We start from the raw sequence: 23,886 nt of genomic DNA, 5'->3' as shown, positions 1-23,886 counted from the left end.
AAACAGCAGTAGAAATAAGCAGCATGTTACTTATATCAGCGGATTTCACATGGAAAATCTGAGGATTAGCCCCAATAAATGTGAATGATCCTCCTGCCGATCTTCTGCGCATCAGTTACTCTAAATATGGACCAAATAAAAATGACACAATTATCTCATATCTATCTATCTATCTATCTATCTATCTATCTATCTATCTATCTATCTATCTATCTATCTATCTATCTATCTATCTATCTATCTATCTATCTATCTATCTATCTATCTCATATCTATCTATCTATCTATCTATCTATCTATCTATCTATCTATCTATCTATCTATCTATCTATCTATCTATCTATCTATCTATCTATCTATCTCATATCTATCTATCTATCTATCTATCTATCTATCTATCTATCTATCTATCTATCTATCTATCTATCTATCTATCTATCTATCTATCTCATATCTATCTCATATCTATCTATCTATCTATCTATCTATCTATCTATCTATCTATCTATCTATCTATCTATCTATCTATCTATCTATCTATCTATCTATCTATCTATCTATCTATCTATCTATCTATCTCATATCTATCCCATATCTATCTATCTATCTATCTATCTATCTATCTATCTATCTATCTATCTATCTATCTATCTATCTATCTATCTATCTATCTATCTCATATCTATCTATCTATCTATCTATCTATCTATCTATCTATCTATCTATCTATCTATCTATCTATCTATCTATCTATCTAATATCTATCCCATATCTATCTATCTATCTATCTATCTATCTATCTATCTATCTATCTATCTATCTATCTATCTATCTATCTATCTATCTATCTATCTATCTATCTATCTATCTATCATCTATCTCATATCTATCCCATATCTATCCCATATCTATCTATCTATCTATCTATCTATCTATCTATCTATCTATCTATCTATCTATCTATCTATCTATCTATCTATCTATCTATCTATCTATCTATCTATCTATCTATCTATCTATCTCTATCTATCCCATATCTATCTATCTATCTATCTATCTATCTATCTATCTATCTATCTATCTATCTATCTATCTATCTATCTATCTATCTATCTATCTATCTATCTATCTATCTATCTATCTATCTATCTATCTATCTATCTATCTATCTATCTATCATCTATCTCATATCTATCCCATATCTATCTATCTATCTATCTATCTATCTATCTATCTATCTATCTATCTATCTATCTATCTATCTATCTATCTATCTATCTATCTATCTATCTATCTATCATCTATCTATCTATCTATCTATCTATCTATCAAATCTATCTATCTATCTATCATCTATCTCATATCTATCTATCTATCTATCTATCTATCTATCTATCTATCTATCTATCTATCTATCTATCTATCTATCTATCTATCTATCTATCTATCTATCTATCTATCTATCTATCTATCTATCTATCTATCCATCTATCGTGCAGACTTCAAACAGTAACGTACGCACTGTTTATTACTTTATTACCCTCGGTGCATTTTCACAGATTTTTCTTAGGGGTTGGAGAACCCCTTTACGGCTCCAGCTTTCATGAGTACTTTGTGAATAAATGTGACATTGATGTCCAGGGTTACACAACGTACAGTTTGCGCTATATTTTTGGCCTTGTACGTATGGCAGCGGTTTATACACTGTACATATATATTAATTTTTCTTGTTAGTGAAGCTGCTGTGAAATGTTCTCATCTTCTTTCGAGGTCACATTGTGAATATGCTGAACCTGTACATTTCTTCATCGTGCAGAGTCTGTGTCATTCACATCACAGGCGGGGAAGGGGCCAGATGTCTGCTCAACCCATGACTGTTCCTCACGCTGACCCATCAGTTCCTTGTTTTTTGCTAAAGTTAAAAGGGCCGAGTTGTGTAGGGTCTGTTTTGCCCTTATGATAAAGTGCATTTGCATAAACAGGTAGTGGACTAACCATTGGGGCATTAGAACAGTGCCCAAGGGCCCTTTAGTCAGTTAGAGCACACTTGTAAGTACCCAGTTCTAGTTTTGTTATTCTTACATACAATATAGAGCTAAGAAATACTTTGCTTTACTAACTTTGCACTCTCATATTTTCTGCTCCATTCACACCCAAAGCTGCATTTAAATTTGTGCTGCAGATAAACAGTTTATCGTCGCCTTTGCTCCCAGTTATATGACTTAAGTGCTTTGCTCTATCGAACATTTCGGCGCTTATAATGCACTGATCTTTTGATCAAAATGTTAAATTTAGCTTCAGCTATGAAATAAAAAAAAAACAAAAAAACACCTAAATCAAAATGTGTAAAATTAAAGAAAAATAACTGGAATGCTAATTTAAATAGTAATAAATTGGTCAAAATTGGAGTTTCCCTTTAAGTAACCCTGCATAGACTACAGCAGCGCTACTCCTTCTCACACTTCCCATAGTAGGAACCTGTGCCCCCAGAGTGGTGCCATTTGGGGGTGGTAGCTGCCCAATGGCACACATTTCATGTTCTTACTATTGAGCGCATCTATCTCCAGACCACCGGCAGAATATGACGGAAATTGTATCATTCTGGGCAGTTATGTGGGCCGTAATCTCACATAGTCTAGGGGATTATGTGTGGCCCTTAGGTTCTTCATACCCCTACAGACACCCTGACTTGGGCAATGCTTGGGCGCCAGCTTAGGCCGACCCATATGGGCCCTGTCTTAACTTAGGCAAAGGGGGGCGTTAGTCTTCGTAGAAACTTTCTAAGTGTCCCCAGCTGCTGTTCTACCAGACAGAAATAACTTATATTATCCATTATATTATATTAAAAAATCCCAAATATATCAACCATAAGTATCTGACAAGTAAACATCTCTCTAGAACGGGGTCAGGCCTCCTGATCCTACAACGTGTTGAATTCAAAGCATTTCATTGTATCGTGTCCAATACTAGAAAATCATCTATGGATCAGGAAAATAATCAAAGCACCAGATGAGTTTTACCGTCAAGGGTTTTATAGCTGGGAAGGTTGCGTCCAGTTCACAATTTTCCATAGACACAAGTGTATTCCCCCCCCCCCATCCGTCCGAGAGGGAGTAAAGTGAAAAAGAACGTATGTGGAAAAAAAAAAATCTTGCCGTCGTCTCGGCACATCTGGTTTTCATATCTGGCTCCCATAAAGTTGGTTGGCCTGTAATAATGTGACCTGTTTCTCTTTCGGCCTGTTCTGTATAGCGCAATGACTGTAGACTATACAATTATTGGTTCTCTGGTGCTTATCCCGCTGAAGATTAGTTTACAAGACAGAAAACCAGCTGTCCGGGTATTACCAGGGTGAGAGCGACGGATCCAACGACATTTTATGCCACTTGCTGGATTATGTCGTCTTAAAGTGCAGTTTGGCAGATGGACAGCAAAGAAGCATTAGATCTAAAATGCTTAAAGAGCTATAATAATCCAGGATTGATCTTCTTCCCGCTCCGTTATGTTCTTACTCACATGAATCGGGCCTGAGTGACCTCTTAGGGTCAGAGATGGGTCTGTTTGATGCTCCATCCTCGACTCCAGTCAGGTATAAAAATTCCACTACTTGTTCAGATCTATAATCTTACCCATAGGGGGCAGCATTATAGGAATTAATAGTAGTGTAGTAAAGTTATTTAACTTAGTTTTCTATCCAATGGTTTAATGGGTTTATAGGGTGACAACCTTTTCCCATTCCTCAGCATGGTGGAGATGATGAGCACAGGGGAAAGCTCCTCGTAGGGTAAGGAGACTGAAATCTGTCCTCTATACTGAGGCATGATGGGAGTGAAAGGTGACAACCAGCTGAGAAAAGTGGTTAATTCGCCTACTGCTCAGTAGGGGGCGACAATGAGCGCATCAGAAACCCGGATAAAGAGAGACTATGAAATCTGTCCTCTATACTGGAGTATGATGGGAGTGACATTCAGAATAAGTGTGTATTTCGCAAAACTTCATTGTTTTATTTATGTACCATGTAACCTAGAAATTTACTATAATATCTGTAACAGTATTAATTATAGTTACATAGTTACATAGTTACATAGTCTGAAAAAAGACACATGTCCATCAAGTTCAACCAAGGGAAGGGAAAAGGGAAGGAAAAATTTCTACACATAGGATCTAATATTTTTTTGTTCTAGGAAATTATCTAAGTCTTTTTTGCAGCATCTCCTGTCCCTGCTGTGACGGCTCCTGCGGTAGGCTATTCCATAAATTCACAGTTCTCACTGTAAAGAAGCCTTGTCGCCTCTGCAGGATGAACCTTTTTTTCTCCAGACCGAGGGAGCGCCCCCTTGTTTTTTGAGGGGGTTTTACAAGGAACAGGATTTCACCATATTTTTAGTATGTGCCATTAATATATTTATATAAGTTAATCATGTCACCCCTTAGTCGTCTTTTTTCAAGGCTAAATAGGTTTAATTCTTTCAATCTTTCCTCATAACTTAAATTCTCCATGCCCCTTATTAGCTTCGTTGCTCTTCTTTGTATTTTTTCCAACTCCAGGGCATCCTTTCTATGAACTGGAGCCCAGAACTGAACTGCATATTCTAGATGAGGCCTCACTAATGCTTTGTAAAGTGGCATTATTACATCCCTGTCCCGCGAGTCCATGCCTCTTTTAATACACGACAATATCCTGCTGGCCTTTGAAGCAGCTGATTGACACTGCATGCTGTTATTGAGTTTATGATTTACAAGTACACCCAGATCCTTCTCAACAAGTAAATCCGCCAGTGTAGCTCCCCCTAGGACATATGATGCATGCAGGTTGTTGGTACCCAGATGCATAACTTTACATTTATCTACATTAAACTTCATCTGCCAAGTGGACGCCCAAACACTTAGTTTGTTTAACCCCTTCCCTCTTTAGCCACTTTTGACCTTCCTGACCAAGCCTCATTTTTCAAATCTGACATGTTTCACTTTATGTGGTAATAACGTCGGAATGCTTGTACCTATCCAAGCGATTCTGAGATTGTTTTCTCGTGACACATTGGACTTTATGTTACTGGCAAAATTTGCCCGATACATTCAGTATTTAATTGTGAAAAACACCAAAATATAGTGAAAAATTGCAAAAAATAGCATTTTTATCAATTTAAATGTATCTGCTTGTAAGACAGGCAGTTATAACACACAAAATTGTTGCTAATTAACATCCCCCATGTGTCTACTTTAGTTTGGCATCGTTTTTTGAACATCCTTTTATTTTTCTAGGACGTTACAAGGCTTAGAACTTTAGCAGCAATTTCTCACATTTTCAAGAAAATTTCAAAAGGCTATTTTTACAGGGGCCAGTTCAGTTCTGAAGTGGCTTTGAGGGCCTTATATATTAGAAACCCCCAAAAAGTCACCCCATTTTAAAAACTGCACCCCTCAAAGTATTCAAAACAGCATTCAGAAAGTGTTTTAACCCTTTAGACGTTTCACAGGAATGAAAGCAATATAGAGGGGAAATTTATAAATTTCGTTTTTTTTTGCAGAAATTCATTTTGAATCCATTTTTTGTGTAACACAGAAAGTTTCACCAGAAAAATGCAACTCAATATTTATTGCCCAGATTCTGCAGTTTTTAGAAATATCCCACATGTCGCCCTAGCGTGCTTATGGACTGAAACACAGGCCTCCGAAGCAAAGGAGCACCTTGAGGATTTTGGGGCCTTGTTTTTATTACAATATATTTTAGGCACCATATCCGGTTTGAAGGACTCTTGCGGTGCCAAAACAGTGGAAACCGCCCACAAGTGACCCCATTTTGGAAACTACACCCCTTGAGGAAATTATCTAGGGGTATAGTGAGCATTTTGACCCCACAGGTTTTTTGCAGAAATTATTGGAAGTAGGATGTGAAAATGAAAATCTACATTTTTCACAATAAAACGTAGGTTTAGCTCATTTTTTTTTCATTTCCACAAGGACTAAAAGAGAAAAAGCACCACAACATTTGTAGAGCAGTTTGTCCCGAGTAAAACAGTACCCCACATTTGATCATAGACTGCTGTTTGGACACATGGCAGGGCTTAGAAGGGAAGGAACCCCATTTGGCTTTTGGAGCTCAAATTTAGCAGGAATGGTTTGCGGAGGCCATGTCACATTTGCAAAGCCCCTGAGGGCACAAAACAGTGGAAACCCCCCACAAGTGACCCCATTTTGGAAACTACACCCCTTGAGGAAATTATCTAGGGGTATAGTGAGCATTTTGACCCCACAGATTTTTTGCAGAAATTATTGGAAGTAGGATGTGAAAAATGAAAATCTACATTTTTCCCAATAAAACGTAGGTTTAGCTAATTTTTTTTCATTTTCACAAGGTCTAAAAGAGAAAAAGCACCACAACATTTGTAGAGCAGTTTGTCCCGAGTAAAACAGTACCCCACATTTGATCATAGACTGCTGTTTGGACACACGGCAGGGCTTAGAAGTGAAGGAACCCCATTTGGCTTTTGGAGCTCAAATTTAGCAGGAATGGTTTGCGGATGCCATGTCGCATTTGCAAAGCCCCTGAGGGCACAAAACAGTGGAAACCCCCCACAAGTGACCCCATTTTGGAAACTACACCCCTTGAGGAAATTATCTAGGGGTATAGTGAGCATTTTGACCCCACAAATTTTTTGCAGAAATTATTGGAAGTAGGATGTGAAAATGAAAATCTACATTTTTCCCAATAAAACGTAGGTTTAGCTCATTTTTTTTCATTTCCACAAGGACTAAAAGAGAAAAAGCACCACAACATTTGTAGAGCAGTTTGTCCCGAGTAAAACAGTACCCCACATTTGATCATAGACTGCTGTTTGGACACACGGCAGGGCTTAGAAGGGAAGGAACCCCATTTGGCTTTTGGAGCTCAAATTTAGCAGGAATGGTTTGCGGATGCCATGTCGCATTTGCAAAGCCCCTGAGGGCACAAAACAGTGGAAACCCCCCACAAGTGACCCCATTTTGGAAACTACACCCCTTGAGGAAATTATCTAGGGGTATAGTGAGCATTTTGACCCCACAAATTTTTTGCAGAAATTATTGGAAGTAGGATGTGAAAATGAAAATCTACATTTTTCCCAATAAAACGTAGGTTTAGCTCATTTTTTTTCATTTCCACAAGGACTAAAAGAGAAAAAGCACCACAACATTTGTAGAGCAGTTTGTCCCGAGTAAAACAGTACCCCACATTTGATCATAGACTGCTGTTTGGACACACGGCAGGGCTTAGAAGGGAAGGAACCCCATTTGGCTTTTGGAGCTCAAATTTAGCAGGAATGGTTTGCGGATGCCATGTCGCATTTGCAAAGCCCCTGAGGGCACAAAACAGTGGAAACCCCCCACAAGTGACCCCATTTTGGAAACTACACCCCTTGAGGAAATTATCTAGGGGTATAGTGAGCATTTTGACCCCACAAATTTTTTGCAGAAATTATTGGAAGTAGGATGTGAAAATGAAAATCTACATTTTTCCCAATAAAACGTAGGTTTAGCTCATTTTTTTTCATTTCCACAAGGACTAAAAGAGAAAAAGCACCACAACATTTGTAGAGCAGTTTGTCCCGAGTAAAACAGTACCCCACATTTGATCATAGACTGCTGTTTGGACACACGGCAGGGCTTAGAAGGGAAGGAACCCCATTTGGCTTTTGGAGCTCAAATTTAGCAGGAATGGTTTGCGGAGGCCATGTCGCATTTGCAAAGCCCCTGAGGGCACAAAACAGTGGAAACCCCCCACAAGTGACCCCATTTTGGAAACTACACCCCTTGAGTAAATTATCTAGGGGTATAGTGAGCATTTTGACCCCACAGGCTTTTTGCAGAATTTATTGGAAGTAGGCCGTGAAAATGAAAATGTAAATTTTAACCAATAAAACGTAGGTTTAGCAAAATTTTTTTTCATTCCCACAAGGACTAAAGGAGAAAAAGCACCACAACATTTGTAGAGCAGTTTATCCTGAGTAAAACAGTACCCCACATGTGGTCATAAACGGCTGTTTGGACACACGGCAGGGCTCAGAAGGGAAAGAACACCATTTGGAGTTCAAATGTAACTGGAATGGTTTGCGGTGGCCATGTCGCATTTGCAAAGCCCCTGAGGGGTCAAAACAGTGGAACCCCCCCACAAGTGACCCCATTTTGGAAACTACACCCCTTGAGTAAATTATCTAGGGGTATAGTGAGCATTTTGACCCCACAGGCTTTTTGCAGAATTTATTGGAAGTAGGCCGTGAAAATGAAAATGTAAATTTTAACCAATAAAACGTAGGTTTAGCAAAATTTTTTTTCATTCCCACAAGGACTAAAGGAGAAAAAGCACCACAACATTTGTAGAGCAGTTTATCCTGAGTAAAACAGTACCCCACATGTGGTCATAAACGGCTGTTTGGACACACGGCAGGGCTCAGAAGGGAAAGAACACCATTTGGAGTTCAAATGTAACTGGAATGGTTTGCGGTGGCCATGTCGCATTTGCAAAGCCCCTGAGGGGTCAAAACAGTAGAACCCCCCCACAAGTGACCCCATTTTGGAAACTACACCCCTTGAGTAAATTATCTAGGGGTATAGTGAGCATTTTGACCCCACAGGCTTTTTGCAGAATTTATTGGAAGTAGGCCGTGAAAATGAAAATGTAAATTTTAACCAATAAAACGTAGGTTTAGCAAAATTTTTTTTCATTCCCACAAGGACTAAAGGAGAAAAAGCACCACAACATTTGTAGAGCAGTTTATCCTGAGTAAAACAGTACCCCACATGTGGTCATAAACGGCTGTTTGGACACACGGCAGGGCTCAGAAGGGAAAGAACACCATTTGGAGTTCAAATGTAACTGGAATGGTTTGCGGTGGCCATGTCGCATTTGCAAAGCCCCTGAGGGGTCAAAACAGTAGAACCCCCCCACAAGTGACCCCATTTTGGAAACTACACCCCTTGAGTAAATTATCTAGGGGTATAGTGAGCATTTTGACCCCACAGGCTTTTTGCAGAATTTATTGGAAGTAGGCCGTGAAAATGAAAATGTAAATTTTAACCAATAAAACGTAGGTTTAGCAAAATTTTTTTTCATTCCCACAAGGACTAAAGGAGAAAAAGCACCACAACATTTGTAGAGCAGTTTATCCTGAGTAAAACAGTACCCCACATGTGGTCATAAACGGCTGTTTGGACACACGGCAGGGCTCAGAAGGGAAAGAACACCATTTGGAGTTCAAATGTAACTGGAATGGTTTGCGGTGGCCATGTCGCATTTGCAAAGCCCCTGAGGGGTCAAAACAGTGGAAACCCCCCACAAGTGACCCCATTTTGGAAACTACACCCCTTGAGTAAATTATCTAGGGGTATAGTGAGCATTTAAAAAAATGTTTCAATTAAAATCCATGGATGTGTGATAAACTTTGAAGCACTCTTTTATGCACAGGCCAGGTTTGTCGGGACAGGTTTCACAATGATAAGTTGTGTCTCGTCTTCTCCCTCTGTTGTAACACACTTTACACCTTTTTTGGCTCCTTCCCTTTTTACCAGTGGGGGGGATTTCGCCAGGAAAGTGTTGCCCTGGTACAATACGTGGACCATCGCTTCTAGAAGTACTGGGGCTCTCCCCTTCCTGGTCCCCAAATACAAGGGCCTTGATAACCGCTTCTTGAAACTGAAGGAATGTCCCTGTCCGGCCTGCACATCGGTATAGCACGTAAGCGTTATACAATGCCATCTGTACCACGTGCACGGCCAGCTTTTTGTACCACGTCTTTGTTTTACGCATGGCACTGTACGGCTTCAGTACTTGATCAGAGAGATCAACACCTCCCATGTACTTATTGTAGCCGAGGATGCAGTCTGGCTTGGGGGTCATTGTGGTGCTACCTCGGACAGGGACAGGGGTGATGCCACTACCGTGTATTGTGGTCAACATAAGGACGTCCCTCTTGTCCTTATACTTGACCAGCAACAAGTTATCGCTGTGTAGTGCCCTGCTTTCTCCTTTTCTTAGGGGTTGCCCAATCAGATTTTTAGAGAGGCCTCTCTGATTTTTGCGCACGGTGCCGCATGCTACAGTACTTCTGGTGGAGAGGCATTTAAATAGTGGGATGCTGGTATAGAAGTTATCCACGTAAAGGTGATAACCCTGGTCCAGCAGTGGGTGCATCAAGTCCCACACTATTTTTCCACTAACTCCCAGGACAGGGGGGCATTCTGGAGGTTCTATCCTGGTGTCCTTCCCTTCATAAACCCGAAACCTGTAGGTGTACCCTGAGCTGCTCTCGCACAGCTTGTACATTTTAATTCCATACCTCGCCCTCTTGCTTGGCAGGTATTGGCGGAATTTTAGTCTCCCCTTAAAATGTACAAGGGACTCGTCTATTGCTATGTTCTTTTCGGGGGTGTACACTTCCTGAAATTTGGTGCAGAAATAATCAATCATTGGCCTGATTTTGAATAGGCGGTCGTATGTGGGGTCATCACGGGGCGGGCACTGTGCATTATCATTATAATGCAAAAATTTCAGAATAATTTCAAATCGTGCCCGGGTCATTGCCATGTGGTATAATGGGGTGCTGTATAAAATGTCCGCACTCCAGTATTGCCTAATCTCTGGTTTTTTTACTAGGCCCATATGTAGGACAAGGCCCCAAAATTTCATCATCTCCGCTGCCTCTATGGGGGTCCACCTAGCAAATGATGACGTGGGGTTTTGGGCTAAAAATTGTTGGGCATATAAATTTGTTTGGGCCGCCATTACATTAACAAAATCCTCAGTGAAAAACAGATTGAAATAGTGAATTTCTGCGAGGCCTACAGTCTCAAATAGAATTCCAGAGCTCCCTGTGAAATCTGGAATGTGAGGCTCATAATTATCAGGGGGTGGGTTCCACAGGGTATCGCTCATTTGGGGGGTTGCCTCAGCTGATGTCCTGGGGCGTCTTTGCGGGGGTTCCTCATCACTGGATGAGGATGATGAGGTCAAGATGAATGGGGCAATTTCCTCTTCTCCCTCGCTGGCCGATTCAGTGTCAGAGGCCAGGATGGCGTATGCCTCCTCAGCGGAGTAGAGCCTTTGAGATGATTGGGCCATTTTTATTAGGGGGGTATGTAGTGCTTCAACACGTGTAATACTCTTTATAGAGGTGGTTTTGTATGTTGTGCTTTTACACGTGTAATATGAAATTTATAGGAAAAAAAAAAGAAAAAGAAGAGAAGAATAAGAAAAATTTAGGAGAAAGAAATTTATTGAACGTTCAATATAGAACTGTAAAAAAAACTGAGCTACAACTGTGTCGCTACGCTATCAGAAATTTAGTGAACAAATTTCAGTTAAAAAAACCTGAATGTATGTCACTAAATGGACGCTGACTATAAGATGTAAATTTATACTAAAACTGTCGCTACGCTATCAAAAATTTAGTGAACAAACTTCAGTTAAAAAAAACTGAATGTTCGTCACTAAACGGACGCTGACTATAACGCTATAAATTTATACTAACTGTCGCTACGCTATCAAAAATTTAGTGAACGAACTTCAGTTAAAAAAAAACTGAATGTCCGTCACTAAATGGACGCTGACTATAAGATGTAAATTTATACTAAAACTGTCGCTACGCTATCAAAAATTTAGTGAACAAACTTCAGTTAAAAAAACTGAATGTCCGTCACTAAACGGACGCTGACTATAACGCTATAAATTTATACTAACTGTCGCTACGCTATCAAAAATTTAGTGAACGAACTTCAGTTAAAAAAAACTGAATGTTCGTCACTAAACGGACACTGACTATAACGCTATAAATTTATACTAACTGTCGCTACGCTATCAAAAATTTAGTGAACGAACTTCAGTTAAAAAAAAACTGAATGTCCGTCACTAAACGGATGCTGACTATAAGATGTAAATTTATACTAACTGTCGCTACGCTATCAAAAATTTAGTGAACGAACTTCAGTTAAAAAAAACTGAATGTCCGTCACTAAACGGACGCTGACTATAACGCTATAAATTTATACTAACTGTCGCTACGCTATCAAAAATTTAGTGAACGAACTAAATGTCCGTCACTAAATGGACGCTAACTATAAGAAGTCAATTTATTCAAACTGTATAAAAAAATATATAGCTAGAACTTCTGCTATATATCTTTTTTTACAAAACGGACGTCAGTAAACGTCCGCTACTCTAATGCTAGTCTTTTTTTTTTACAGTTTTATAAAATGAAGAAAAAAAGGCCAAAAAAAAACCTGCGTAAACAAATTACCACTGAGGCTGATTATTAGACTCAGCACTCAGTAGCCGCAGGGCGCACGCAAAAAAAAGGTGCAGTAATAAAAAAGGCCAAAAAATAAAAAAAATTACCACGGATGCTGATCAGTGATGGCGGTCACTGATCAGCACTCAGTGGCCGCAGGGCGCACACAGGGAGGTGCAAAATACAAAAAAAAAGGAAGTCCTGTGCCAAAAATTGGCGGTCAGTGATGGCGGTCACTGATCCGCACTCGGCGGCCGCAGGACGTAAAAAGGGAAAGATGGGGAGGGTGGGATGGGGGGGGAGGGTACAGGGATAAGAAGTTTAGGAAAAAAAACAAGTGCTGCTGCTAAAAAAAAAAAAAATCAGCAGCAGCACAGTTGATGATGATGACGGTTCACTCTTCTGCAGGAAGCAGTCGGATGAAGACGTCACAGCAGGATCGCAGCACAGAAGGCCTCAGATTCGGTAAGTTGGCTTCACAGACGGTCACACCAGCTCTGCTCACCGTTCCTAACCGGAATGAGGTGGGCAGGGCTGGTGTAGGGTGTTTCAAACACCCGCCATGGCTGCGATTGGTCGGTCGGTGCTGACCGACCAACCATAGCGATCTGGGGGCTGGCATCACCGCCATTTTTTACATGGAACATGGTAGTCATTGGTGCTGTCCTAGACAGCACCAATCACCACCATATCACTGTGCCCTGTGGCACAGTGATTGGCAAAAGCCGCAAACAGCCGCAATTGGCCGGTCTGAATTGAACGGCCAATGGCGGCGATCGCCGATGCGGGGGGGAGGCGACACCCCCCTGGGCATCGTGTACAGATGTCCTGCTGTTATGAACAGCAGCCATCTTTACTTTAAAACTTTTATTTTTGATACGGTAACCCCTTCTGCATTTGACGTACATGTACGGCAAGATGCGGGAAGTCAATGCTTTCCATGACGTACATGTACGGCAAATGTCGGGAAGGGGTTAAATCTGCCTGCAATTCATGAACATCTTCCATAGACTGAACTATATTGCATAGCTTGGTGTCATCTGCAAAAATAGAAATAGTGCTATTAATCCCATCCTCTATATCATTAATAAATAAGATGAATAATAGTGATCCCAGCACTGAACCCTGGGGTACACCACTTATTACCGGGGACCATTCAGAGTAGGAATCATTGACCACAACTCTCTGGATACGGTCCTTGAGCCAATTCTCAATCCAATTACAAACTATATTTTCTAAACCTATAGTCCTTAATTTACCCATTAGGCGTCTATGGGGGACAGTGTCAAATGTCTTTGCAAAGTCCAAAAACACTAAATCCACAGCGGCCCCTCTGTCTAGACTTCTGCTCACCTCTTCATAAAAACAGATTAGGTTAGTTTGACAACTTCTGTCCTTACTAAAATCGTGCTGGCTGTCACTTATAATGCTATTTATTGTCACATAATCCTGTATATAGTCCCTCAATAGCCCCTCAAACATTTTCCCCACGATGGATGTTAAGCTTACTGGTCTATAATTACCTGGGGAAGACCTAGAGCCCTTTTTGAAAATAGGCACCACATTTGCGCTGCGCCAGTCCCTTGGCACTATACCAGTCACTAGAGATTCTCTGAATATTATGAAAAGGGGGACATAAATAACTGAACTAAGCTCCTTAAGGACTCTAGGGTGTAACCCATCTGGTCCCGGGGCCTTGTGCACATTTATTTTATTTAATTTAGCTTGGACCATATCTACATTCATCCAATTCAGTATATCAACTGATATATTAACAGCACTGGCACCGGCTACATCAGCTGCTCTTTCTTCTGTTGTATATACAGAGCTAAAGAACCCATTTAGTAACTCTGCCTTCTCTTGATCCCCTGTGATCAACTCCCCATTACCATTATCTAGGGGTCCTACATGTTCAGACCTGGGCTTTTTAGCATTTATATACTTGAAGAATTTTTTAGGATTTGTTTTACTATCCTTGGCCACCTGCCTTTCATTTAGTATTTTTGCTAATTTTATTACATTTTTACAGATTTTATTAAGCTCTTTATATTTTACAAAGTCTACAGCTGTACCCTCAGATTTGTATTTTTTAAATGCCCTTTTTTTGTCATGTATTGCCCCTTTCACAGAAGGTGTAAGCCATGTGGGGTTTAATTTGAGTCGTTTATACTTGTTACCTATAGGAATAAATTTTGCACTATAATAACTCAAAGTAGATGTGAAAATCTCCCATTTATCATTTGTTCCATTATTTGACATTAGTTCTTCCCAGTCTATATCCTGAATTGCAGCCCTCATCCTGGGGAAATTGGCTTTCTTAAAATTAAATGTTTTTGCCCTCCCAGCCTGCGTTTGTTTTTTACAGTATAGGTAAAATGTAACTATATTATGATCACTGTTACCGTGGTTTTCACGTACATTGACATTCCCAACAAGATCTGCATTATTAGAAATGACCAGATCCAACAGAGCTTCACCTCTTGTCGGGTCTTGCACAAACTGGCCCATAAAATTTTCCTGCAACAGGTTGAGGAAATGTCTCCCCTTTGCAGTTGAAGCCGAACCATGACACCAATTAATATCCCGGAAATTAAAATCTCCCATTATCACTACAGTACCAGCCTGTGCAGCCCGCTCCATCTGTTTATATAGCTGAACTTCCATCTCCTCAGTTATATTGGGGGGTCTATAGATTACACCAAAAGTAATTTTTTTCAGTGTTTACCTCCCTTATGAAACAAAAGAAATAAAACTAGGGGTGTAGCCATAGGGGGCGCAAATGTAGCAGTCATACCCAGGATCTGGTGTCTGAGGGGGTCCAAAGAACCCTCTGCCACATAAGAAGACACCCGTATTATAAATGCCACATGGTAGGTCGGGCTCCTGTTACAGATTTTACATTTGGGCCCTGGAGATTCAACTTTTTCAATCAAATTTTGCAATTCTTCTATTTGTCCCCCTCTTCTTGCTGTAGGTTAGCAGGAAGAGGGGGCTGAGGGTGTGGAGTAGCACGTGACTGCAGGATCTGACTACACACAAGGTTTGTTTGTAGTCTGTAAACATGGAGACACATAGGTCTGCATAGAAGCTGTTTACACAAAACTTTAAAAAGTTTAACCATTTTTGTTAGAAGCATTGAAAAAAATAAAAATATTACATACTGTTTAATACAGCTATTTTATTAACACCATATCTACAAGTATTGTGTTTTCTCGTGAAGTCCAATATTATTTTTCCATATCATAAACTTAGTAAAAAGGGGAGGGGCTGTGACAACCCATCATTCATTTTTAAGGAATCCAAGTATAATGTATCTGTAACTGTACTACAAGATTGTGTGGATCTCATATATACCTGATCTACAACAGCTGGGTATACAAACCAGTGATAAAATGACTACAAAAAATGGGGTAATGATATATCATTTTGGGGTGTTAACTTTTTAATCCAAAGCCAGGATGCCAATTGGAGGTACATACACACAGTTAATGAAGTATTCAATTCGATCCCTTGGATCGGGTAAATTAAAGGAACACTCTGTGCAAAACTGATACGCTGTGTGGTGCTTAATGGAGGACCATAGAGAGCGGTGCAGGACACGGGGGTTAAAAAAACACAAAAAAAGAGAGTCCCTGTGACATGCTCGGCCCCCCCAGAACCTGTACTTGGCATAAGACAGTTTGTGTATGTGCACACACACTAATTACGTCCGTAATTGACGGACGTATTTCGGCCGCAAGTAGTGGACCGAACACAGTGCAGGGAGCCGGGCTCCTAGCATCATACTTATGTACGATGCTAGGAGTCCCTGCCTCGCTGCAGGACAACTGTCCCGTACTGAAAACATGATTACAGTACGGGACAGTTGTCCTGCAGCGAGGCAGGGACTCCTAGCGTCGTACATAACTATGATGCTAGGAGTCCGGCTCCCTGCAGTGTGTTCGGTCCGGGACTTGCGGCCGAAATACGTCCATCAATTACGGACGTAATTAGTGTGTGTGCACATACCCTTTATCAGTTTTCCCTAGAGTGTCCCTTTAATTGAATCAGTCTTTCCTGCAGTGTTCCTTTAAATATATCATTTATGTCACCCAGCGCCATATGTCATACTTTATGATTAAACGGCCAAAAGGGAACACAGACAATGCAATAGGAATTACGCTGCAGGTAGAGAATATAATCTCTAACAAAAATAGCTGCAAATTATTGATAAGGGAAAGAATGACGGTGACAGTTCTGCAACAAAATGGATTAAAACTTTCATGGTTTGTACTGGAGACGATGGAGGCTGCCGGGATGAAGAGCTTTTTGCAAATTATATTTCAGATTTCAAGGTCAGAAACAATTTAAGAGACAGATTTGGCGCTGCCGGGAGCTTCACTAACAGGCAAGGACTATGATCCGTGCGGTGAAAAGCAAATCATACAGAACGTTTATTATCTAATAGGCAATTTGTCTTTTTTTTTTAATGGGATTGTCCTCTTCTGTGCCAGTAGATGGTAACTGACGGAAAAATTGACAATTGACGGAAAAATGACAGATTGACATCAGTTTATATCAAAGCGGACGTCAACTCAGAGGACACCGGCGGAGTTGTGATGGACCCAGCTCATAGTTTAGGGGGCAGACCTCTCTATTAGACATGAATCCCCTTACAAGGGATCGAATGGAGTCATCTGAAATAGCAAACCCTTTATAGGGGATTTGCCACTATAGTTTGGGCTCATGCACGCAGCCTCGGTTTTGTAGAGGTGCATGAGTCCTGTACTGTATCTCCATATGCCTCTGCTTTCTGACAGAGCCACAGCATATGCCGTAAATACCCGATAGGGCCGGATCCTACCACTTGGACCCTCACCTACCATGAGAATAGGGATCCCATTACCCCTTTTTGCTGATCCAATCTGATCAAATTTTACATCGAAATCAATGGAGATGTGGCTCTTTCCGTTGAAGTCTATGGCAGTTTTTGATGTGTCATGAAATAATTGAGTGGCCCTGTTCACACCATATGTGGTCCAGGGATGGTCTCATTTATTTTTTAACTAAGAAGCAAGTATGTGAATAGAGAGTTCTTCAAAAATGTTATGCCAATCCTTGAACAATTAAAGTAAAATATATCGCCTTACCCTGCTGATCTGACCAGAACTCCGGTGCCATGGTATTGGAATTGCTACTTCCTGTAAAAAAAAGCAAAAATAAATATAAATTATAATATTCTCGATCAAGTGGCGCTAATGGATTGGTGCCCACACATATACAACATGTCTAGTTTTGGTTGCCAGGATTGCGTCTAGGATTGACCCGGACAATGATCAGATACCATAGACACAGCTCAGTACAGCGCCTCTAAATTGCTGATATTGGCCCCATCGCTCTTTCCAAAGGGCGGTTTGTCAATACAAATTTCAGACCGTTCCCCCAGACACCGGCTTAAAGGGGTTGTCCGGTTTCAGCAAATTAATGTTTTTGTATAGTTAAAAGTTATACAATTTTCCAATATATTTTCTGTATTAAGGGTCAGTTCACACCTTGCGTAAATAGTGCAATTCAGAATTCGCAACGGAATTCGTTGCGGAAAATCCGCAGCAAATACAGTAGCAGCAAAGTGGATGAGATAAAACAAATCTGATCCACACGCTGCGTAAATATTGAGCGGAAAAAACGCTCAGAAATTGACCCGCAGTGCGGAATCTTATTCCTCAGCATGTCAATTGTATTTGCATAAATCGCTGCTTATTTGTTGCGCGTTTCCCCATTGAATTCAATGGGGAGGTAAATCCTGCAACAAATAGCAGTCGTTGCGTTTTTTTTGCGGTGGGTTCGCAACGATTCCGCCGCAAAAAAACACAATTCAGAAAAAAAAATCACACTTACCCAGAAGTCTGTGATCCTCCCTCCAGCACGGCCTCCTGGGATGACATTTCAGGCCGGCTAAGTGCTGCAGTTTTCCACAGTGGACATTCTGGGCAAAAAACTGCACCCCAATTTGGTGCGGTTTTTCGCCCGGAATTCCCTGCGGTGCACAGGGTGGATACGCTGCATGTTTTTACGCAGCGTATCCGCCTCGTGTGAACTCAGCCCAATTCCTCACGGTTTTCAAGATCTCTGCTTGCTGTTATTCAGTAGGAACATTCATTGTTTACTTCCAGTAGATAAAGATTTGTCCATGGACATGTGATGCACACACAGGTGCACGGCTCGTTACAAGACACAGCTCTGATACACTGTAACGAGCCGTGCACCTGTGTGTCCATCACATGACCATGGACAGAAAGAAATGAAAGTGAAAGAAATTAAAATATTGCAAATTAAATATTCTGCTTGATTTCAAAATGCGGTTTGTGACATTTCCCTTTAAGTTTGTATTCGTCTGCCCACACATGTCAGTAAGGAGAGATGAGTGTTCGACACATTTGAACTTTTTTTTTTACTTTTCCACGGTTGCTAAGCAACAGCCGCACCAGATAAATCCAGCAATAACGCCGCGTTCTTTTATCGTCCTTAATTATTAAAACATGAAAGAAAAGGCTATAGAAAAATACATTATTTTGTCTCCGTGCGTTTTGATAGAAAAATCAACCTAAGAAAGCGGATTAAGTAAAATGAAATAATTTCAGAGTCATTTCAGTCGTCTTAATGCCTGTGTGGGTGTGGGATCCGACAATCGCTGAGTCAGGGGGGTCTGTCTCTGAGTTAGGTGATGGGCTGCTGGACTTTTTAGCAAATTAAATCAATTTTATAGTCGTGACTGGCAGATGATAAAGAATTTTCCCACAGATTTGCAGGGCTGTGACATCACATGCAGAAGAGACAATAAAAGGCAAGGTTACAGAGGACCGGTCGCCTCTCCCGACATGTTTATTCTTAGTAAATACTTGTATTCCCCAGGAAATAACAATTCTGGTGCTTATTTTGTTAGAATTCTGCATTGTGCCGTTCCTCTCTAATTCCTCCTAGAAATTTATGAAGAAATTGACAACTGGGTGTCAAAGGGGCGTGTCCCTACAAAGTCTCACCCTGTCATTTCATACAATTATTTACTAAAACAGACATGTCACAGGAGAGGGGACAAGTCATTTTTAAAGGGTACCACTAATTTTGCTTGTGTGTTCTTGTCATCAGATCAGGCCGTGCTCATGCGTACTAACTTCGTAATCCAAAATCATGGGACGCATGAGTCCTGATACACCCAGGAACACCCTAAAACCTTTTATATATATATATATATATATATATATATATATATATATATATGCCACCCAGCACTTCAGAGCACCTTCATGCAATTTTGCAGCACAGTTTAAAGAAGACCTCCAGTGGTAACACAAATTTCCATGTCTGTATACCACTCTACACTTTTTTTCTGTACTCTGTACTTACTTTTTTAACTGCTGCCTTGACTGTGCTTTAAAAAATCCTCCATATTGATTCTCAGATTTCCCCAGCTTTCTCTTCTTCTCTGCTTTGCTATCAATCCCATGATGCTTCAGCAAATCATCACATGACCACCTAAAGACCATGCCATTTCTGGATGCTGGGGGACACTGTGATTATCATTCTCTCTATATTCTCCTAAATAAGCTGAGAAACCATAAATATACGGCAGGGAGGCTGCGCTATATTCTTCTACATCAGGGGTCTCAAACTCGGCAGGGTAAGTGGGCCGCATATAGAAAAAATTGGAAGTTAACGGGCCGCATTACTTTCAAATTTGATACAGCACAAAATTATTGTTAATAAATTACTTAATTTAACTACTATAACATTATATTACTATAATAATACTACATTACTATAATAATAATAATACTACTACATTACTATAATAATAATACTACATTACTAGAATAATACCACTAGGTTTAAAATTTGAGATATTTCTCCACATGCTTATTTCAACAATCCAGTTTTCCAGTTTAAGTGTCGCCAAATGCAGTCCGGCGGCTCAGTTGGCAGCGTTTGGCAGACACACATGTCAAGATTGGGCAGCCCCTTTTTAGATAGTACCACAGTGCCCTCTGCAGATGCTGCGCAGTGCCCTCTGCGGATGCTGCAGCACTGCCCTCTGCGGATGCTGCAGCAGTGCCCTCTGCGGATGATGCAGCAGTGCCCTCTGCGGATGATGCAGCAGTGCCCTCTGCGGATGCTGCCGCAGTGCCCTCTGCAGATGCTGCCGCAGTGCCCTCTGTAGATGCTGCCGCAGTGCCCTCTGTAGATAATGCAACACACCCCTAGATAATGCCACAGTGCCCTCTGTAGATAATGCAACACACCCCTAGATATTGCCACAGTGTCCTCTGTAAATACTACCACAGTGCCCTCCGTAGATGCTGCCACAGTGCCCTCTGTAGATGCTGCCACAGTGCCCTCTGTAGATGCTGCCACAGTGCCCTCCGTAGATGCTGCCACAGTGCCCTCCGTAGATGCTGCCACAGTGCCCTCCGTAGATGCTGCCACAGTGCCCTCCGTAGATGCTGCCACAGTGCCCTTCGCAGATGCTGCCACAGTGATGTCAGGGGCTTGCCCAGAGCTGGAGTCCCGGAGCAGAACCGCTTCTAGCACTCTGCCTGGGATTCCAGCTCTGCTCCTGACATCACTGTCCATATATGGACAGAGATGTCAGGGGCAACCCCAGAGCTGGAATCCCGGGCAGAGCGCTAGTAGGCTCTTCCTGGGACTCCAGCTGTGGTTCTGACGTCACTGGGACTCTTGCTCTGGGGAAGCCCCTGACATCATTGTCGATGTATGGACAGCGATGTCAGGGATTTCCACAGAGTCCCAGAGCAGAGCCTGTACTAGAGCTCTGCACTGCACTCCGGCTCTGGGGAAGCCCCAGACATCGCGTGTCCAAACATGGACACCGATGTCAGGGAATTCGACAGAGTCCTGGAGCAGAGCCGATACTAGCGCTCTGCCCGGGTCTCCACTCTGGGGAAGACCCTGACACACTGTCCATATATGGATAGCGATGTCAGTGAATTCCACAGAGTCCCGGAGCAGAGCCTGTACTAGCGCTCTGCTCGGGACTCCGCTCTGGGGAAGACCCTGACACACTGTCTATATATGGACAGCGATGTCAGGGAATTCTACAGAGTCCCGGAGCAGAGCCTGTACTAGCGCTCTGCTCGGGACTCCACTCTGGGGAAGACCCTGACACACTGTCCATATATGGATAGCGATGTCAGGGAATTCCACCGAGTCCCGGAGCAGAGCCTGTACTAGCACTCTGCTCGGGACTCCGCTCTGGGGAAGACCCTGACACACTGTCTATATATGGACAGCGATGTCAGGGAATTCTACAGAGTCCCGGAGCAAAGCCTGTACTAGCGCTCTGCTCGGGACTCCGCTCTGGGGAAGACCCTGACACACTGTCCATATATGGACAGCGATGTCAGGGAATTCCACAGAGTCCCGGAGCAGAGCCTGTACTAGCGCTCTGCACGGGACTCCGGCTCTGGGGAAGCCCCAGACATCGCTGTTCATATGTGGACAGCGATGTCAGGGAATTCCAGCGTCTCGGAGCAGAGCCGATACTAGCGACTCTGTGTCCCGCGGGCCGCAGGCCGCGTGCGGCCCCTGGGGCTATCATCTGCGGCCCGCGGGACACAGAGTCGCTAGTATCGGCTTTGCTCCGAGACTCTGGAATTCCCTGACATCGCTGTCCATATATGGACAGCGATGTCAGGGATTTCCACAGAGTCCCAGAGCAGAGCCGATACTAGCGCTCTGCCTGGGTCTCCACTCTGGGGAAGACCCTGACACACTGTCCATATATGGACAGCGATGTCAGTGAATTCCACAGAGTCCCGGAGCAGAGCCTGTACTAGCGCTCTGCTCAGGACTCCGCTCTGGGAAAGACCCTGACACACTGTCTATATATGGACAGCGATGTAAGGGAATTCTACAGAGTCTCGGAGTAGAGCCTGTACTAGCGCTCTGCTCGGGACTCCGCTCTGGGGAAGACCCTGACACACTGTCCATATATGGACAGCGATGTCAGGGAATTCCACAGAGTCCCGGAGCAGAGCCTGTACTAGCGCTCTGCACGGGTCTCCGGCTCTGGGGAAGCCCCAGACATCGCTGTTCATATGTGGACAGCGATGTCAGGGAATTCCACAGAGTCCCGGAGCAGAGCCTGTACTAGCGCTCTGCTCGGGACTCCGCTCTGGGGAAGACCCTGACACACTGTCTATATATGGACAGCGATGTCAGGGAATTCTACAGAGTCCCGGAGCAAAGCCTGTACTAGCGCTCTGCTCGGGATTCCGCTCTGGGGAAGACCCTGACACACTGTCCATATATGGACAGCGATGTCAGGGAATTCCACAGAGTCCCGGAGCAGAGCCTGTACTAGCGCTCTGCACGGGACTCCGGCTCTGGGGAAGCCCCAGACATCGCTGTTCATATGTGGACAGCGATGTCAGGGAATTCCAGAGTCTCGGAGCAGAGCCGATACTAGCGACTCTGTGTCCCGCGGGCCGCAGATGATAGCCCCAGGGGCCCGCATGCTTGAGACCCCTGTTCTACATTATATCGTGTGTCAGGAACCTGTCTAAGTATCAGTGGTAGCTGATGATAGAAGTTTCTGTCCCCCCCCTGTGTATAACTAGTGTGGTACAGGAACTGCTGAAGCCTGTGATGGGTGACACATAGAGCTCCATAGGCTCAAGTAGAGACAGAGTGTCACCGAGCCTCTTTCACACTGCTGCTAAGCAACCGTCCCAGTCTGATATAAAGAGATAAGTAACAGGAGAGACTGATACATGGATGGTACATAATCGTGCACATGGGAATGTTTCGTTTTGGCCGGAGTGTCCCTTTAAGATTTTGTAAAAAAATCAAAATAATTTTTTTTAACAAAATCATGTTTCTCACTAAAAGTCTGCTTCAAGCAGAGCCTAAGATCCACAACACCTCCTAAGCATATGTTCACACAGCTTATTTTCAGGCGTATTACGCTCCAAAATACATTTAAATTATGCCTGTAAACAGTTTCCCATTGATTTCAATGGGAAATACACGGTGTTGCTTATATGAGGCGTATTTTTATGCTGCTGAATTAAAAATACACCTCGTAAACAGTCACTTCTCGTATGTTCACACGGAGTGTTTTCAGCCGTTTTTCGGGCAGTAAACGTCCCAAAAAACGACTGAAAAATCAGAAGCAGAACGCCTCCAAACATCTGCCCATTGATTTCAATGGGAAAAGCAGCATTCTGTTCCGACAGGGCGTATTTTGAAAAACGGCCGCATAAAAAAATGCCCGCGAAAAAGAAGTGCATGTCTCTTCTTCAGCCTTTTTTGGAGCCGTTTTTCATAGACTCTATAGAAAAACAGCTCCAAAAACGGCCGTTAAAAACGCTGCGAAAAACGCGACTTTGATTAAAAAAACATCTGAAAATTTTCCCTTGAAAACAGCTCCATATTTTCAGCTGTTTTTTATTTTGTGTGTGCACATACCCTGATTTTGCACACAGAAAATTTATTTTTATGATTTTCAGACGTTTTTTTAATCAAAGTCGTGTTTTTCGCTGCGTTTTTAACGGCCGTTTTTGGAGCTGTTTTTCTATAGAGTCTATGGAAAATGGCTCCAAAAATGGCTTCAATTCGCAGCCGTTTTTTTACA

This window comes from Rhinoderma darwinii, chromosome 2 (genome assembly GCF_050947455.1).
Source record: "Rhinoderma darwinii isolate aRhiDar2 chromosome 2, aRhiDar2.hap1, whole genome shotgun sequence".
NCBI classification, from domain to species: Eukaryota; Metazoa; Chordata; class Amphibia; order Anura; family Rhinodermatidae; genus Rhinoderma; species Rhinoderma darwinii.
The sequence above is the reverse complement of the archived record's forward strand: the minus strand, read 5'-3'. Positions refer to the sequence as shown.